The 19,861-nt window shown below is 42.2% G+C and overlaps 1 protein-coding gene across 4 annotated transcripts in view; it reads right to left on the bottom strand.

Annotated features, from left to right (window-relative positions):
- PDZD2 (PDZ domain containing 2) overlaps positions 1-19,861 on the bottom strand; it is a 216,374-nt gene that overhangs the window by 164,047 nt on the left and 32,466 nt on the right. The window contains exon 1 of one of the 4 annotated variants that reach the window (XM_075184767.1): positions 10,695-10,889. The exons of the other annotated variants lie outside the window; for them this stretch is intronic. The gene's annotated coding sequence lies outside the window, so the exon portion shown is untranslated. Of the gene's footprint in view, positions 1-10,694; positions 10,890-19,861 lie in introns of those variants that run through there. 4 annotated transcript variants of the gene reach the window in all.

Raw genomic sequence — 19,861 nt, 5'->3', positions numbered from 1 at the left:
AGTTTTTAGTATAGATCTGAGGCAGGCATAGCATGGGGCTGCTGTAGGACTACAGGTTCCAACAAGCCTCGTTAGCCAAAGCAGTTGAAGTTCCATTTCTGTTGGAGAGTGACAGACGTTGCCTATATCCGATATAGAGGTAGGATAGGCAGGGGAGGGCTGGCAAATTTTAGCCTGGGGGGCAGGACTCGGCTCAGCAGCCTATTAGGAACATTTTAGATAAAAAAAATGCTGGTAGCCCAGTGACCCAGCCCCAGGTAGCCCACTATGGGACCGGTTCTTAGCCTGCACCCGAGGATGGGTGACAGAATCTGTAGGGATTACAAATTGGTATAAATGTGGAACACTCAAACTTTTACTTCAAAGTGAAAATAAAGAGCTGTTTTCCATTTTCTGTCATTCAGTGTAATTGCAAAGTGATCCCTAAAATGCAATTACGTCATTAATTAGCGTCTTACCATATAGTGAAACCTGCAAATGTCATTGTTGTAAGAGCCACCAATTTACTTTAACTGAAAATGTGATGTCTGCAAATAGCCAATGCTGATTATAACCTAGCCCATGGTTACGGAATACTTAATAGTGCTACTTAATAGCATACTTGCCAACTCTCCTGGAATGTCCGGGAGACTCACGAAATCCAGGTAGGTCTACGGGAGAGCAGGCAAGTATCCCGCATACTGCAATTTACTTGCCAAAATTACGTGATTTGCTGCATTTTTGGCCCCGCCCCACGCGACAAAGTGATGGTCGAGGGGGTGGGGCAAAAATGACGCGATTGGCCGCGCCCCGCCCCTCCTGCCCTCCAAACAGGTCCCCTGACCGGGATCTCCTGGAATTCACTATTCAGAGGTTGGCAAGTAGGCTTAATAGATGTACATAATACAAGCTCATCCATACTTACTTCAGATATCTTGCTTTCTACAGTATTAACTCAGTCTTTCCTCTAAAACTATTCTGCTTCTAGCCAACATAGCCCAAGATGTGTGGAAAACTGGCAAAACGGCAACCTTGGTGGGCCGTATAGTTTTCAGTCTGCAAAAGAGAATTTCTTCAGCAATCAGGCAGCTTAGAGCCCTAAACTGTTGAAACACCATAGGACACGGAGGATTATATAAATCAGTCTTCAATGCCGTCAGTATTGTGTGCAAGTTAGGACTCCGAACTACATAATCATCCTTTTTTTTTTTTTGGTAAGGCATATATGTCAGGCATATTAATACAGACATCACCATGTCAATGGTTAATTCCCAGCATAATAAAAGTAAAAGCTACACATACACAAACATGCTACATATAATAAAGACTCCTCACTGTCTCTAAGCCGAGTGGTGGTTCAGGAGAAAAATGGAAGAGTTTATTTTTCTATAAAGGGATGATGTCAAAGTGGTAGGAGGTGGGAGTTTGATAAAAACGCTTACAATTTTGAGTGGGATGAAGTATTAAACTCTTAACGCCAAGGGGGGAATTTAATTGCTGTTGATGTGGAGCACGAACATCGTGTCACGTGACATTGCCGGGAATTGTGGTACAAATCTCCACTCATTTTTCCTTACACGCAGGGCCGCCATCAGGGGGGTACGGGGGGTACTGTTGTACCGGGCCCGGGCTCACCAGGGGGCCCGGTACAACAGCTCAGCACAGACTTACCTGGGGCCCCGCTGGTCTCCGCTACTCTGTCTTCAGCCTGGCTGTCACCGTGACAGCCAGGCACCAGGATCCGATCGCAGGGGTGGAGGAATCATTCCCCCTGCGATCATGTGATCTGTCACAGGCAGAGCACGGTGACAGCCAGGCTGAAGACAGAATAGCGGAGACCAGCGGCGGGCCCCAGGTAAGTATGAAAGTATGTGTTGCTCATGGGGGGGGCGCTCATGAGGGGGGGGGCCCGTACTGGGCCCGATTTTTTCTGAAGGCGGCCCTGCTCGCATGTCTATGGGGTGCGGGGAAAATGAGTTAAGATATCTGTCAAATCTCCGCCGAAGTGTCTCACATACATTCCGGAGACACTTTGCGGCTCATTGAATTCCCGACAAAATGTCTCTATCCCCCTTGCACTTTCTTTTCTGCTTTATAGATTGCAATGGAACGTCTCCATTGGCTTCAAATGTTTTATCAGTTCGTAGTAAGAAGTGAGACTCCAAACAGGAGGGTGGTGTAGGGCCCGGTCAATTAGGATTCAGAGATCCCTAATTATTCTGATAGCGGCCTTGATACAGCGCTTTGTGCACTAGTTAGTAAAATTAAAGTAAAGCATTGTATTCATCCTGCTGTCTCTGCACGCTGTTCTTTCCCATATTCTGTCTCTTTTAGACCCACAGTGGGAGAGCTGTGAGATACAGGAAGCGGTCTAGGAGAGAGCTCTGTAGACTGACAGTCCGTCACGTCTTCTGAGTCTATCACACTGCGCTATAATTCCAGGTCCGCTCCCTCTATACCCCACAGCTCCCCTGCAGCCTGAAAGTAAACAGTCCAGGGAGTAAATGTATCAAGCTGAGAATGTTCCGGCGGGTTTGAAAAACCAATCAGATTCTAGTTATCATTTATTTATTAGTACATTCTACAAAATGACAGCTAGAATCTGAATGGTTGCTATAGGCAACATCTCCACTTTTCAATCCCGCCGGAAAACTCTCAGCTTGATACATTTACCCCCTGGAGAGAGCATTGCATATTAACAGATTAAAACACTCTCTCATGGCCAAAAGGAGACTTTTTTTTGTTAACACAAGGCAATTTATAGTAAAGCAAAAAATAATAATAATAATAATCTTAATCATCAGAGAACCAGTGCCTCTTTAAAGGTGTAATACCACACAGATAACATTTATTTAATTATTTTAAACAGCAAGCTTAGTACCTCTTTCACATGAAGCTGATACTCATTTTTTTCAGGGGGTTCTCCTAAAACTCAGTTATTCCCTTTCCTATTGAAAAAGTAGCATTTTCTAGGTCATATGACTGTGGTTGCCATGGTAACTTTAAATCATTAAGCCGGCAATTCCAGAAGGCCACAAGGCACTTTGCGCAGATTTTCTCCCCCCACAGAAATATCCCCCGATTTTGCTTGTGACCCCATAGAGGCGCCAGCGAAAATTAGTGGCTAATTTTACCGTAAAACAGTAAAAATGTGCAGCCGCGCATTGAATTCCTCCCTAAGAGGAGCTTGAATCAAAACCCTAAGACAAAAATTCTCAAGAGTGATTTATGTAAACAGACACACACACACACACCTGATTTGTAGAGGGGACGGCAGCTTTTGAATGCACACAAACTCCTCAAACTCTACAAGCATGATAAGTTTGATTCTTAGGGCCTCTCCAAGCACAAGGTTCCACAAGTGCAGTTTACGTGTACTGTACATACACATGCATTTTTTGTGCACGAGTCTCTCAATCAGGCCAAGTAGCAGTGAAAAAATAGAAAGCAGAGCGTTCAGAAAACATATAATTGAACATTTTTATTTTATTTTTTACTCCTTAGAACATCTGCTGGAAACGATGCAGAAACTGCAGTGCTATGAAATGATCAGTATTCTGTCAGAGGTGAGAGCGGCCTTTTTTTAGTATCAAACGCTGATTTATTTACAACCTCATGGCACCCAGTTCTAAGCATTTCAAATATTTTTGAAATATTATTCCCATCGCCTAATGACTTTCTGCCAGCAAAACAATCCAAATAGCTCTCAAACTTGGTGCTGCTCTGGGAAGTTTGCAGAAACCTGTCCATGGCAAGAGATCTTTGTGATTAAATAACTCCAGATTTTGGGTAAGTATAATAAACCCAAGAAACTCTAAAGAACCCCCCCCCCCTTGCAATGTAATTTAACACACATGCCATTCTTGAGAACAGCTGCAAAAAAATAATCCCCCCCCCCCCCGCCTCCTACCTTATCTGGGGGGCACAGAGGACAAGGCACTACATGCAAGGAGGCTGCGTGCTCTCTCCAGGTGTAGCTCTGGTGCGCATTCAATGTAAAGGCCATGTAATATGTTGGTGTCATATAAAGAAATATAAGAATAGTAAAATAGCTGTTGGACGCAGTTGCAGATTACGTGATGCTAATGTCATGTGATCATTCGCAGCCAATGTGCTGAACAAAAACTTGCCAACTCTCCCGGAATGTCCGGGAGACTCTCGAAATCCGTGTCGGTCATCCAGACTCCCGGGAGAGCAGGCAAATCTCCCGCATCCCTGGCCAAAATAACGCGTTTCGCAGTGAGTCGCTTCATTTGGCCCCGCCCCGTGACAAACAGGCATTTCCATCACTGGGGTGGGGGCAAAAAGACATGATTGACCGCGCCCCGCCTCCTCCCGCACTGCACTGCCTGAACGTAGGCAAGTATGTGCTGAACGTTGCCAAGCTCCCCCCCCCTCTGATGATGTCACAGGAAGTACCTCAGTGGTACAGTGAGTCTGCTCCTGCCATTACTTAGGATGCCAACACTCTGATACTCAAATATTCATACCTGCCCAGAGGATGGCTAACGTCATGCACAAAAAGGGTCTACATTTTACATATTATACATATATACATATTTTTGAATTCTATTTATAAAAGACAATCAGTGTTTTCCAGTTACTAATCCTTTAAATAGAAAAGCAAAGTAAAGTTAGGCTGTAAGCTCCACTGGGTAAGGACTGATGTACAGAAGTGCGTAATAAGTGGACGCTTGATAAATAATCAGTGGTAATAATTATATAAATCAATATGTAACTGAACTCCATACCACAGCACGTTCTCACTTTAAAAATATTGACAGCAAATCATCATAAAAACCATTCTGATAAAGACTGCAATGTCAACATATTAACTTCATCACTTAGGCAAGAACAATACTCACAAAAACAATATTTTCCCCAGTAATACAAACAAAGTAGCATTGTCTGGCTATTGTGATCACAATCTTAGTCAATTCATGAGCACATTTTATGGGTGTCCGGAAATTAGGCCAAGTTACAGTGTATTAATCAAACTCTAGTGAATACATCCATATTGTTCAGGCTCCTAGTAAAACTGTACAATTGTGACACTGTCATTGTGTTTTGAGATACAGTAGATGATGTCTGAACAGATCAGGGCCTGGTAATGCTACAGGCTTCAGCCTAGGGCGCGAGGCTTTTGAAGGGGCAGCGCAAGATTTTTAGGGATGCAAAATTGTAAGAGTGAGAGGCATAAACTGAAAATAATTTTAAAATACGAGATAATAGTTGTTCTCCAAAGTAAAAAGATAAAACAAGTGAAAACATAAAAAAAAAACGTAGTAAGGTTTTAATTCCCATACTGTCATAGTAAAGGCTGAAAACAATGAGTCAGGCTCGGAGAGCGACAGCCCCGCTCCACCCTCAGTAAGCACTCTTTCACACATCCGATCTACTACAGTGTTCTGATTATAATGAAAACAAAATGAATGACAGGACCCCTTTAAAAGCCAAGTGGAGCAGAGTTTTGAAAACGCACAAAGGAGAGAGACGGCCAAGAAGGTTCTTTATTGGAAAGGATTCCAAAACTTGACTCATTTTTCAGCCATATGGTGGTGGTGGTGAAGGAAGCCGGATTTTTTTATTAAACGTGAGCTCTCATTTACGTCTACTACTTAATAGCCAGACGAGGGGGGGGGTGGTGCTACGAGTATATTAGCCCAGGGTGGGCTGAACCCTTAATCAAGCCCTGGAACAGATAAACCTATTAAGCGTCATTGAGTAAGATGGTACCGATGGTTTCGCATGAATTAAGGCAATCGTCACTTTGAGGTAGTACAGAAGAAACATTGTATCTAAATTAGGCGTTTGTGTACAGTTTAGGAATCAGTATGGTTGACAGAACACGAGTCTAAGGTACAACTGGTCGCAGGGTGACCTGGCATTGGCTGGTCACTGACTGCCTCCATTAATATTGTTGATTTATATAGAGCATATCATATTACACAGTTCTGTACAGAGGATATGTAATTGTTCACATCAGTCCCTCGCCATTGGAGCTTACACTCTAATCCCTAACATACACAATCTAGGGTCCATTTTATCAGAAGCCAGTTAACTTACAAGTATGCTTGTAACTCCGATGCGGTGAGCATATGTGTGTGCCCAGAATGTGCCCAGACACACCCTAATGTCAAACACAGTCTTCGTGATTGTCAGCAAAACTATCAGTGCCGGCGGTATACCAATCAGTGCCGGCGGTATACCAATCAGTGCCGGCGGTATACCAATCAGTGCCGGCGGTATACCAATAAACTGACCGTGTCAGTAAGTCACTCAGTGACTTCAGGATGTTGCAGCGCCCTACCATTCACTTTGTGCCCTAATAACCTCCACCCCCAGAGGGGCGGAGATGAGCTGTCTTGGGGCCACTACTGTGTATTATAAAATGAACCGTGGGCACTATTGTCTGGCATAATATGAACCGGGGGCACTACTGTGTGGCATAATATGAACTAGGGGCACTACTGTGTGGCATAATATGAACTAGGGGCACTACTGTGTGGCATGATATGATCTGGTGCCCCTGGGCTCCCCCCCAGGTGGTGCTAGAAATGTCCCCCCCCCACCCCCCAGTGGCACGCTGAGACGCTGTGTATCTAGATTTCCCTGGGTGCAGACCCTGATAAAATGTCGCTGTGATGCGGCAATGCTAACCACAGTGCCACCATGTCTTTAGGTGACAGATACACTTTAACCTATGATACAGAGTAGAAGCAGAATGTTGTACATTATCTGAACATCCTATACGTCCCATCCTGTATATTACACTGTTTTAAGAATTAACTTTCAGCTCTAGATATTTTTCCATCCTGCACATAAATCATCCCCTGAGGATTCTGGTATTGCCTTTCCCAAGCTCTTCTCTCAGCGTTCTCCTGTCTTTATCCTGCCAGGGTACACTTAAGAAAGAAAATAATACTTGAAAACAGCATGACCGTATTCTGCAGGAAGAGCAGAGAATGCCTTTATTTCAATGGCTGCGTTCTGCGATCACAGGAGAGGGATCGGCTGGGACTGCTAAATAAACTTCCACAGAAGCACAATAAGTCACTTCCCTTTACAAAGGGTTGTTACAGTCTAAATAGTTTTTCTAACCACAGGTAGGTGGTGAGATTCTGCTGTTAATCTCCCGCCCAGTGACTTTCTCCAGAGGAAAAGTGAAAAACGGTTGGAACAATTGGCAATTCAATGCACTGCATGCAAGTAGGCAGGAAAACCACCAACCCATCTTAAAAGCAATATATCTATCAAAGCTGTGTATTACTGGCCAGAATAATATTACTGAAGAGTTACCATGTTAGGAGAGAAGTGATTCTCACCACAGGTAAAGAGTGACTGACAGCTTGGCAGACTTGATTTGCACAAATGCACTGTTTGGGGCAAGCAGTGTCCACAACGGGGGGGGGCTGCAGATTTCTAAACAGACAACACAACTAAACATGCTGCATTTACTGTGTGTTACAGCTGTAGTGTTACTCCTATGTTCACCCGTTGTTTTTTTTCTTACACTCTTTTTAAGAAGTCCGGCATCTTCTCAGCAAGTGTAACTACTCATGCCTATTGCCGAGACAATGAATATACCATGTACTGGCAGGAGCATGCTCAGTGTGCCCCTGAAAAACACGCTGTGATGTCATCAAGTCGCCAGCTTTCAGTGCCATGGCTCTTAATGATCACATGAGCTCAGGACCCCAGGAACGTCTGACCGCAACAGCAACTAATTTAAATAATGCCCAAGGTAGTTATGACGCTGGGAGTGAGGGGCACAGATTTATGGCTGGTATTGGTATTTGTATTAACACATTTGCAATGCAGTGAATTACTCAATCTGTACTATTAGAATTAGATTTAAAAAAAAATGGGCACAAGAAAAATGAAAATCCATTCAGCTATGGCAGCTTCCAATGACAGATAAACCAATAGATGATATTAGATTATGATTATTGTTTATCTATAGAGCTTCACATATGGAACGCTGTACAGAGAATGTTAAATCATTCACATCAATACCTGTGCCCCATTGGAGCGTTCATTGCAAATGAACTAGGGTTCATTGTTGTCAGAAGCCAATTAACCCATACTTGCCAACTTATGGCAAATTTGATCTGGGAGCCTGCCGGGGAAGAAGGGTGTGCAGGGGGCGGGGCTTCAAAAATTGCGTCATTTTTGCCCCACCCCAGTGACTTAATGACGCAAACCGCGTCATTTTACAGCGGGGGCGGGGCCAAACGCCGCAATTCCCGGCGCTTTGGACCTAATTCTGCCCACAGATCCGAGAGATTTCCACACTCTCCCGGGAGTCCGTGAGACTCATGCGAAATGCGGGAGTCTCCCGGACATTCCGGGAGAGTTGGCAAGTATAAATTAACCTGCCAGTATGCTTGTGGACTGCGGGTGGAAACAGACACTGGGAGAACATACAAACTCCACACACACAGGTAGGGCCCAGGTCAGAATCAGATTCATGGCCCCAGTGCTGAGACAGCAATGCTAACCACTTAGCCACCGTGCTGCCCATTTTTTTTTTTTTTTTAACTAAGACACTACCACAATAGAGTCAACTTTCCTCTTCAGTATTTATTTTTCTCATATTGGTGATCCTAGTGTGGATGGAGGAGGAATTCAGGATGTCTGGAAAAAAAAGAAAACTAAAAGTAATAATGCTTTTTATTATTACGACCATGGGAAATAAATTAAAATAGGAAAAAAAAAACCAAACACTTTTTCTATTGTGCCCAGGAAGCAATATGTTTGTTTAGAAAGGATCCATGTGTGAAATGTACAAGAAAACATTTCTCTCCCAGATGCACTGACTGCATAATGGTCTTGGATGGAGATCTATCAATGAAGGAAATTATAACGTCATGTGAAATGAGAAACAAACTTTTCACAGCCGCGGCTCGTTAGCAGCGAGTACAGCGGCTCTTTCATCTCTGGAAAAATGCAAATGTATGCAAATCCGAGCAATGTCACAAATATACTCTACGCTTATTATCGGAGCGCTCGGTTTGCATTTTAAGGCAGAGGAACTCAATAAGTAAGAAAACTGAGGGGTCAGACGGAGAACAGACCCTCAACACATTTATTGTCCCTTTTCATTTCATTCATACACAATATCAAGGGGCCACCGATGTTATCGTTTTGTTATCATTTTCCTTTGTATCATGGACAACCTCATAGCATCTTATTTCCTCTAACGTTTGTTCTTTTCATTTGCAAATAAGTTAAAGTGGACGCAGTCGATCCATTGTTCATGATGGCTTGAATAAAGGTTCAGCCACAAAAAACTTTTGCCATGTTCCACTTATGTCTTCACCAATGCAAACTCATGTATAATATTTGGCATCTCATTTGTAAAATTCGAAACTAGCAACCCAATGGTTTTATTTCACCCCTTACTTCATACACCTCGGCAGTCATTGATACAAACCGTTCCAAAAACATTCCAATAGAAACTCAACGCATACTTACTCTTTATGTAGATGGTATTAACAATAAAGGGGGATTGATTCACTGCAGCAATGTTACAAGAGTCCTTCAATATAATACAAGTCAATATTTTCCTTTTGTTACATAGATTAGTATGAAGTAAGAATTTGCTTTTCCTGCTTCAATCTTGACTTCCTAGAAGTCCCATACCCCGCCCACATAGGCAAACGAGGGGGGTTTACTAGTGCCTGGAAACCCCTCTCCAAGCCTGGAGCACTGTATAAGTGAGGTGGCTGGACCCTGCCCCCGCTTCACACAGCTCTGCTTGAAAAGGGAGAGCTGCGTGCACCTAACAGCAGTGCATGCAGCATTGCCCATGTATATTATGGGGATAGGAAGAGTTGGAGAGCAGCCAAGCACTGTCTAAAATTATAGCCACGCCCCCATGCATGCTGGTCACGCCCACTGGCAGCGTGGTGTGGAAACCCCTCTCTACAAATCCTGCGTTTGCCCCTGCCCCAGGTCACAGTTTTTGGGATGTCCTGTCCGGTATTCAGGACACTGCTTGGATTTTAGAGATCCTGAAAATCTGACACTTTAGTCCTGAGTGAAATGTTTGCCTATTAAATAGAGGAATAAAATCAAAACATCAGTCATCATAAAGGAGCTGAGAAAATCCTATAATTTGGGAGTTTCACAATCTCTCTGGCGCTTACTCTCAGGATCCCATTTTCAACTATGGCAACGTTCTATTTTATCTGACTTGTTTTATCACTTACTGTTTATCTATTGAAATTGTATCCATTCTCACTATTTCAGATATTTAATTTAGTTATTTATCTTCCCTTTACTAGATGCAAAGTCCTGAGAGATGGAGAAGAGACGCCCTCCACATTAGTGTATCTACACAGCAGGTAAATCCTTAATACAGCAAGAAAATACTGTAGAATACTCAGTAACACATTATCAGGCTGCCAGAGAGTGACTGTGACCTGTGCTTTAGTTTCTGCTCAATAAAATCAAGTAATAAAATGATGCAGAACATCAACTAAGAAAGACTGGAAACGTTAATAGTTCTAATCTAAATTCCATTGGGTCACAGGATATCCGCAATCAAAACCTCTGTCCCCTGGACTTGCTGTATATAGTACAAGTTTGTTGGGAAGACATTTGCCAGTAGATCATATTGAAAATCATATGTCTTATGGTTATAAAACAAGTGTGTAGACAGCCTTTCTGACTTGACATCAGCATTAGCAATATAAAAAAACAAGGCATACCTCTGGAATATTATTTCTCCGTCATAGTGTCCCCTTTTCCGTGGGATTCCTCTCTGGAGCAGAGCTCTGCAGCAGGTTAATCCACGATAAGATGACGCAGAGATCCCATTAGCCTAATCACCTGCTGGCATTCACGGTGAGTGTGGCAAACTCAGCTGCTGAGGAAGGAGCACACACACAACACACAGAGGAGGGAGCTCTGTTTACCTAGCATTAGTCTGTATGGGAGTGCACTGAGCAAACAATTTCCAAAACAGCTGAACTAAATAACTGTAGCAAAGCTCTGTGGCGGGCAGCCTGCCTGTAACAGAGATTAGACAAACACTGAAACAATTGCCATATTCCTGCACATCAGAATTCTTTTATTATGCATCATGCGAGAGCCAGCACCACTGAACTGTACAACTAAATGCATCAACTTTTTCTATATTGCATGCTGCAGGGGAGGTTTAAACATACTTGCCAACGTTTCCTTGTTGGCTTCAGGGAGATCCCAGGGGAGGTGGGCGTGCGGGGGCAGGGCTTGGTGAATTGCATCATTTTAGTCCCACCCCTAAACGATTGTCACAATTTTGGCCAATTACAGCAAGGGCCAAGATGATGCGATATTTGCATCATTAAGCCCGAGCCCCCCTCCCCCAGCCACTTTATCTATGGTGGGGGGAGATGACCAGGAGGTTGCGCTGCTCTCCAAGGAGCCTGGGAGGTCTCCCAGAAATGCGGCAACTATGCGTTAAAGAAAAGCAGCTAAAGAATCTCTAGAGATTGAAGTGTCTTTTACATTTCTGTCTCCATTACTGAAGTCATGTTGTCTTACCTGTCAGTCTTTGATTAAATCTTGGTCTACATGAAAATGGCCACCTCCATAGGCATCAATACATGGACATAGAAGAACCGTGTCATCATGCCACACATGGCGAAGCCAACCACGTCTTGTACTAGCTCAGCATCAGGGAGTGAGGGAGATCACCCCTATGTCAGGGACTCTTCCTGGCATTCAGGGAGAGTTGGCAAGTATGAGTTTAAAGATATTTAAACCAGAGATGTGAGCTGGTGGGTCAGGACCCAAAGTGGGCTACCAGAATCAGCAGCACAGAGTGTCCTTATTGCCTACAGATAGTGAAGACAGGAATTTTTAAGGGCAAAACCGATCACTATGATAATGCATTTCACTAGGAGTTAGCGACGACACTATTTCTTTAAATTGTATTATGTTCGAAGGAATAACATTAGCTTACACAGCGAAAAGCTATTGTTGAACTACAAATCCCAAAATACTCTGCCACTAGAGTGTGCAGAGTAGAGCTGGCAAATTTTAGCCCAGGGGTCAAGGCTCGGCTCAACAGCCAATTTGCAATATTTTAAAGGAAAATAAATGCAGGTATCCCAGTGACCCAGCCCAAGGTTGGCCACTTGGGGACTAGACCAGGGGGCATATGCCCCCCAGCCCAGCCATCCCTGAAAATGTGTGTACAGAACACACTCATAGATTTAGGTTATTTATATAAATCTTATTAGATTCACTTTGCTGTTTGGCTTCGCTGAGCCGAATAGTTTTGATTTGACTGCATAGTCCAAATATTTCTTCTCTACCTTCCGTTAAACAAGACGGCTCCTCCCTTCTCCAACACACTTCAATCAGCAGCCCTTCCCTGGGGAAACAAGTAGCTGCTCTGAATAGGGATGCCAGAAGCCCAGCTGCAAAGTGCTAAGGAAGCTGGAACAGGGCGTCTAAACTATCTGCATTGCCCCCCATACTGGCTTCCTGCCTCAGTTGATGTAAATATAAGTTTTTCTTTAGTAAATGTTAGGAGGATTGTATGAAACGTCAGAGTATTCCTGAAATGTGATCACAATATTCCAGAAAAACAACACCAGAAAATGGTGTGGCCGCACAGCTAGCCTGTGCTTACCCAGGTAAGTCACAGATCAGTATAAAGCCGGTTAGAACTGAACTATAAATCAGTCTGGTTTATATTCTGCATGTAGCAACACTTCTCCAGATGCACTAGCATTTAATACTAAGTTACTATGCACTATGTGTCGCAACTGAAACCTCTGCAGCCGTGGGCAAGGCATCGAAAATGCAAGCTCTGCAGCCAAGCACAATGCATCACCAACTGCAAGCTCTGCAGCCAAGCACAATGCATCACCAACTGAATGCTCTGCAGCCATGCACAATGCATCACCAACTGAATGCTCTGCAGCCAAGCACAATGCATCACCAACTGAATGCTCTGCAGCCAAGCACAATGCATCACTAACTGCAAGCTCCGCAGCCAAGCACAATGCATCACCAACTGAATGCTCTGCAGCCATGCACAACGCATCACCAACTGAATGCTCTGCAGCCATGCACAATGCATCACCAACTGAATGCTCTGCAGCCATGCACAATGCATCACCAACTGAATGCTCTGCAGCCATGCACAATGCATCACCAACTGAATGCTCTGCAGCCATGCACAATGCATCACCAACTGAATGCTCTGCAGCCATGCACAATGCATCACTAACTGCAAGCTCCGCAGCCAAGCACAATGCATCACCAACTGAAAGCTCTGCACACAAGCTCAGTGTACCTCAACTGCAAGCTCTGCAGCCATGGGTAAGGCATCACAATAGACAGCTCTGGAGCTATTCAGAATTCATATCCACTGAAAGTAACCATGCAGTTTGCATTGCAATGGAACATTATGAAATCAGAAAGGAATCCTTCACTATGCAGCTTAAGTAAATAATAAGGTAGAACCATGGAAAACATTGAAGACAGGTAGTCCTTACGTAGGAAAGGAATATTAAAGGATACATATACTTCTAGCTATTAGTTATGACTCTCTGGATGCTGCACTGTACATAAGTAGTAGTATGAGCTGTTGATCACATCTGGTCAAACTTCTGCAAGTTGGAATTTCTTACAAAATTATTACAACAAACCATAAAATGTATCAACCGAGCAGATTTATGTCTCGAGAAAGTAAAATTTATACTAATAAAATAAATTATTTATTAGAATGATGTGTTCTGGTGCAATTTCTCACTTGAACAGTGGATAAATATAAAATAAATGATTTCTGTAAGTAAGCAGGTGAGGAGACCCTTTCTCTTTGATGCTCTCTTCAAGCACAAATATCCCCGGATTCCTAGCTTACACTGGGACAGCAGCGTTCCAGGGCATAGGAGATCTATGATCTGATGGTGCTGTGTGCTATCGGTACCAGTATAAGTAGAAGGGTACAGGCTAGGCTCTGTCTCTTTGCAGTACATTGGACTGTGCAGCGCTGTGTGCTATCGGTACCAGTATAAGTAGAAGGGTACAGACTAGGCTCTCTCTTTTTGCAGTACGTTGGACTGTGCAGCGCTGTGTGCTATCAGTACCAGTATAAGTAGAAGGGTACAGACTAGACTCTGTCTCTTTGTGGTCCATTGGTCTGTGCAGTGCTGTGTGCTATCAGTACCAGTATAAGTAGAAGGGTACAGACTAGACTCTGTCTCTTTGTGGTCCATTGGTCTGTGCAGTGCTGTGTGCTATCAGTACCAGTATAAGTAGAACAGTACAGGCTAGGCTCTGTCTCTTTGTGGTCCATTGGACTGTGCAGCGCTGTGTGCTATCAGTACCAGTATAAGTAGAACAGTACAGGCTAGGCTCTGTCTCTTTGTGGTCCATTGGACTGTGCAGCGCTGTGTGCTATCAGTACCAGTATAAGTAGAACAGTACAGACTAGGCTCTGTCTCTTTGCAGTACGTTGGACTGTGCAGCGCTGTGTGCTATCAGTACCAGTATAAGTAGAACAGTACAGGCTAGGCTCTGTCTCTTTGTGGTCCATTGGACTGTGCAGTGCTGTGTGCTATCAGTACCAGTATAAGTAGAACAGTACAGGCTAGGCTCTGTCTCTTTGCAGTACATTGGACTGTGCAGCGCTGTGTGCTATCGGTACCAGTATAAGTAGAAGTGTACAGACTAGGCTCTGTCTCTTTGTGGTCCATTGGACTGTGCAGTGCTGTGTGCTATCAGTACCAGTATAAGTAGAACAGTACAGGCTAGGCTCTGTCTCTTTGTGGTCCATTGGACTGTGCAGCGCTGTGTGCTATCAGTACCAGTATAAGTAGAACAGTACAGGCTAGGCTCTGTCTCTTTGCAGTACGTTGGACTGTGCAGCGCTGTGTGCTATCAGTACCAGTATAAGTAGAAGGGTACAGACTAGGCTCTGTCTCTTTGTAGTCCATTGGACTGTGCAGCGCTGTGTGCTATCAGTACCAGTATAAGTAGAAGGGTACAGGCTAGGCTCTGTCTCTTTGAAAAGTGCCCAACTTGTTTCTTATCTGAGCTGTAAACAGCCAATATTCAGAATAAATGCCAGAAAAGGTGATTTGAGGTTTTACTAAACGTATTTCAAACATTTTATTGTTGGAAGAACATTAGACAAACACATTTTCCATGTGTTAATGTTCTATTATTCCTTTTGCAATATTAATGTGATGTCCATACATACATGCATCTCTGCATAACCCCACCGAGATCTATTCTATAGGCTCAGGGTCTAAAAATAGCATTTATCTTCAATTAAGCTGTTTTCCTGTTCTGAGCATGAATTTACAGCTGGATAAACTTCCACCTCTCTCCAAGTAGGATGAGATTAGTGCTTTACTGTTTTACAGCTGTCTGTGTATATGTATGTGTATGTGTATATATATATATATATATATATATATATATATATATATATATATATATATATATATCTATCTATACCGCCTAGCCTTAAAACTAAAGTAGGTTGTCTGAAATTAATTTTGAAGAAAGGCTTTTAGCATCTTAATGTTTTGAAGATAATGGACATTTAGTCAGAATGAACAGTCTCAGGACCGGGTAGATGGCGTTGATCTGTATACAATGAAACGCACTTAAGAGAAACAGGATACAAATGGATTTCACACTCCCAGGGATAACACAAAGTGATTACAAGCAGCAAACAATGCCAAATGGATACATCACACATTCTAAAAGCAATTGTAACACCGAGTGAAAGTTCATACTTTAAGGCTGAAATATTTTTCTAAGTAAAAGTCTGTCATTATCTGGGTTATAATTCTTCGGGCAGCAGTGGGTTCAGGAGGAAAAGTAAACATATATTTTTTGTTTTGTTTTTGGAAAGCTTTTCCTCGCTCTTGCGGTTTGAAACCTGTGTTCTGCGAACTCCGCGACATTCCAGCGGGGTAGGAAAATAAACATGAACTATACAGTAAAGGATAGTTTGTGCAGCAATCTGTAAGATTATATGGTTATTCTAGGCAACCTCTGTAATTAGAGCCATGCCGTTGTGCAAGAAAGAAATATATACAGGTCATTGGTAAGGATTTAGCTAGGATGCAGCTTGATGCTGGACGATTTTCTCTTTACAGAAAATACATATAAAAAGATAAAAGAAAAATCTTGTAATATTTTTCAGAAACATTAAAGTGGACTTGTTCCATCCACGCAACTACAAATCGATATTGTAACTAACCATATGTTACACTTACTGTGAACATCTAATGATATTCATGAGTATTACTATGAGTAGGAACATCTGATGTAGATCTATGGTCCACAGGGCAGCCCACACCATCTGCTATTTTAAATAATGTGAGAGACATTTCAGGGCAAAAACTGGGAAAGAGTTAGGGAGGAGATTTAAAGCTTAGATATACCAAGAATGATGTGCATACTAATAATTGTACATATTACATGGCAGATTCACTTTAAGAAGCCGGCGATAGTACATGTGCATAATCATCGTAAAAAAAAATGGCTTTATTATTTCCATAATAATACATTTTTAAAATACATTTTATCTATTGTTAGTCTGCAATTAGCATTTTTAAATTTATTAGGTAAAATCAAAAGCTTTCAGTTCCACTTCAAACGTGTGAGCTAGCGAGCCTGTTCACGCATGTGCACAGTTACTAAAACTGGCGAAGGAGCGAGTATTATTTTTTTTTCTATAAATTGCAGATATAAGTAATATTTTTCTATCGACACAATAAAAATAAAAATAAAAATTGACTTATTGGGGCATTGATGATCACTACACCCACTAGATCCTTCAGTTAAATAATAAAGGAACAGAATAATATTCATTTTAATATTTTATTTCCACTTATCTAGCTGACAATTACTGCAGTGAACCATTGCTTTGCAGCATCTAAGTTCAACTTGAATGCGCTATTACATACTGCACGTTACAGTGAGAGGCAGGAGAGCTGCATGGAAACGACGGTCCACAGACCCATCAAATGGCGGGAGCATGGAGCCAAGCAGTGTATAGACGCTGCCTGGCCAGGGCCTGCCAGACAGATAAGTGGAACCCCGTTAATGTGAAGGTCTGAGACTTAAAACTTCAAGACATTAGTAAGTCTTTCATTGAGTTCTACATAGGTTTCTTTGGCCTTGACAAACTGAAGGTCTGTTATCCAAGTCCAAAACTGGGCAATGGTCAAACTCAAGGCTAAGGATTTGTTTTGTCTTTGCTCTTGTAAAACTGAGACTGTGTTTAATGTAACAGTCAGAAGTACTCTTAAGGGGCATATTCAACGGTTTTTCCGCACACGATTACCGTAATATCGGCAATCCCGCGGACCGCGCATGATTACCGATATTACGGTAATCGTGCGCGGAAAAACCGTTAATATGGTAATTTACTCGCTGGATTTCAGCTCGCAGCTCAGGGAGCTGCGAGCTGAAATCCAGCGAGAGATTACCCTATTAACGGTAATATTTTTTGAGCGCTCGAAATTTGGGATAATTGAATATGCCTCTTAGAGCACAAAAGGTCACAACACAAATGTCTCCATCTACAAACTCTGAGACACTCTCCCACAATGGGGTGTATTCAATTGTTAGCGAGTTTTTTTTCCCCCGCCGTGTAAAAAACAAAGAAAATCTCCCGCGGGTTTTTGACGGCAATAGCGACCGGTTTTTAGTTAGCGCAGCGGGAAAACTCGTGCAATTCAATTGAAAAAGATGGAACCTGCCCCCGTGCGTTAAAAATTGTGTTTGCGAGATTTTAGGGGAGTGAAGGGGAGTTTTAACACGGTCATGTATAAAACACAAAAAAAAGGTTTTACATACATTTCCATACATTAGATTGCATTACACATTGATAATATCTACATTACAGCACTTTCTTTAGCATATTTTTTAATTGGACTATTTTTTTTTACCATACAATCATCTATACCATGTCAAAACACATTACTACATTCATATTTGTACCAAATACACACATAAAATATAATTAGTGATTTTATTTTATTTATTTTTAATTTCATTATTTTTTCACAAGAAAATCAACTTACACAAGTTAGGCATTAGTGATAGACATAAGTTTAACTTTTTTCCCCACATTTTTACATGATTTCAAATATTTTTCAGAGGTTTTTTATTTTTAACACTCCCCAAGGAGGTGCGAGATAAAACAGCATATTGGCCTGTTTTACCCGCCGCAATAAAAAAGAATTGAATAGCTTTTAACGCGGCTGCCTCTTGCACACCTTATACTTTCAATAGACCATCTACTGGAGTTCGAGAGGACCGTTTGATGAAAAAACCGTAGCGTTAAAAATGGAATTGAATTGTGGGTAAAGTTAACCCGCTCGAAAATTATAAAAAACAGCGTTAAAACTACTTTAACGGTCAAAAGAAAGAACTCGTGGACAATTGAACACCCCCCAATGAGCACCTCACACAGACCAGTGTAACAACAGTTATTTGTAGCTGGTTTCAAGACAGCTAGTAACGGTAGAAGCCCTGGGTAACCTGAAGTTAAAGGGTTTTTTCCTATTTTCAGGAGGCTTTAGTTTATTGGCATGTACCTGCTTTCCTGCAAGTTTGTTTTTAAATCCACTGCATTATCCTTCTGGCTTCTCCCGCGCCTTTCAGTCATGTCTTTATATCATCAAAATTATTTATGTTAGTTGCAGTGAGATACGACACAGCTGCTCTCTGGATACCAATGTATCAGACCCACTAAGCACAGCTGAGCTGTGTCATATCCCACATCAGCAAAGGTAACCAACTGTGCCTGATTATAATTAGACATGGATGAGTATCACAGAAAGCAGAGGGGTAAAGCAATGTACCTAGTAAGAGTTGCAGGAGTGCATGTATGTATAGGTAAACATGCAAAGGTCATCTGAAGTCACATAGAGCATATCTCCCAACTTTGCTACCTCTCCATTAAAGGCAGGGGGCGGGACCATGTCGCAATGAGGGAGTGGCCACACCCCAAGAGCGTGCCTAGTGGTTTTGTAGTGCTAGACTGCCCTGTACCCCCTCTCGCCTTCAAACACCCATTCACAGTTGAACAGTTTTCTTTTTCAGGAATTCCTTGATGATAAACATTATTCTGCTGTATAACAACAGTTGTAATAGTTAATTATGTTTGATTGCCTATTTAATTACTTAATTGTGTTGCACCACACCTGGTACTTAACCAATGAGAGGTATAAATTAGTTTGTATTTTATATAGTTCTTGTAAAGCACAGTGTTGGATGTGCTGTTTATTACACTGCGTTTGCTAACAGGATAAAACTGCAGGTTTTATTGTGCACATATTGTATAAGACTATAAACAGTTTTGTGTTATTGAATTAATTACAGCCATTCCTTCAATTCCAGAAAACCTCTGTACAATAAGTTATTTTTTCTACTGTGAAGAAATCTGAAACCATTTCTACCACAACCCAAAAATGCTGTTTATGTTTGTGACCCCTTCGTGTGTTGCAAGATCTGCTCCTACATCAGTGCCAGAGATCCCAAGACGTTCATTTATAATCAGGTAGGAAAAGTTGTTGTATTTCCTCGTCCGATATGACAGATCCCAGAACATTCAGTCTGTTATTCCAGAGGCCTGGACGGCGATCTATGTACACCTAAGGGGTAAACAAGATGTTCTCCTCAATTCAGATTTTTTTCTGCAATAAAATTCAAAAGCTGCCACAGGGAATATTTACTAGGAACATACAAAAGGTAAATGGGCCGTAATTCACATCAGTGGTGTCTGGAAAGCACGTATAAATGCTTGTTAATATACAAGTAAGAATGCCTATAAGCCGCATTGCGATTACCGCAGGTTCGTGTTTGACGTGTGTTTAGGTATGTATTTATAGATGGTTCAGTTTTCAAC

Source organism: Mixophyes fleayi, chromosome 1 (genome assembly GCF_038048845.1).
Source record: "Mixophyes fleayi isolate aMixFle1 chromosome 1, aMixFle1.hap1, whole genome shotgun sequence".
Lineage (NCBI taxonomy): Eukaryota > Metazoa > Chordata > Amphibia > Anura > Limnodynastidae > Mixophyes > Mixophyes fleayi.
Note: the sequence above shows the minus strand (reverse complement) of the source record. Positions and strands in the feature narration are given on the sequence as shown.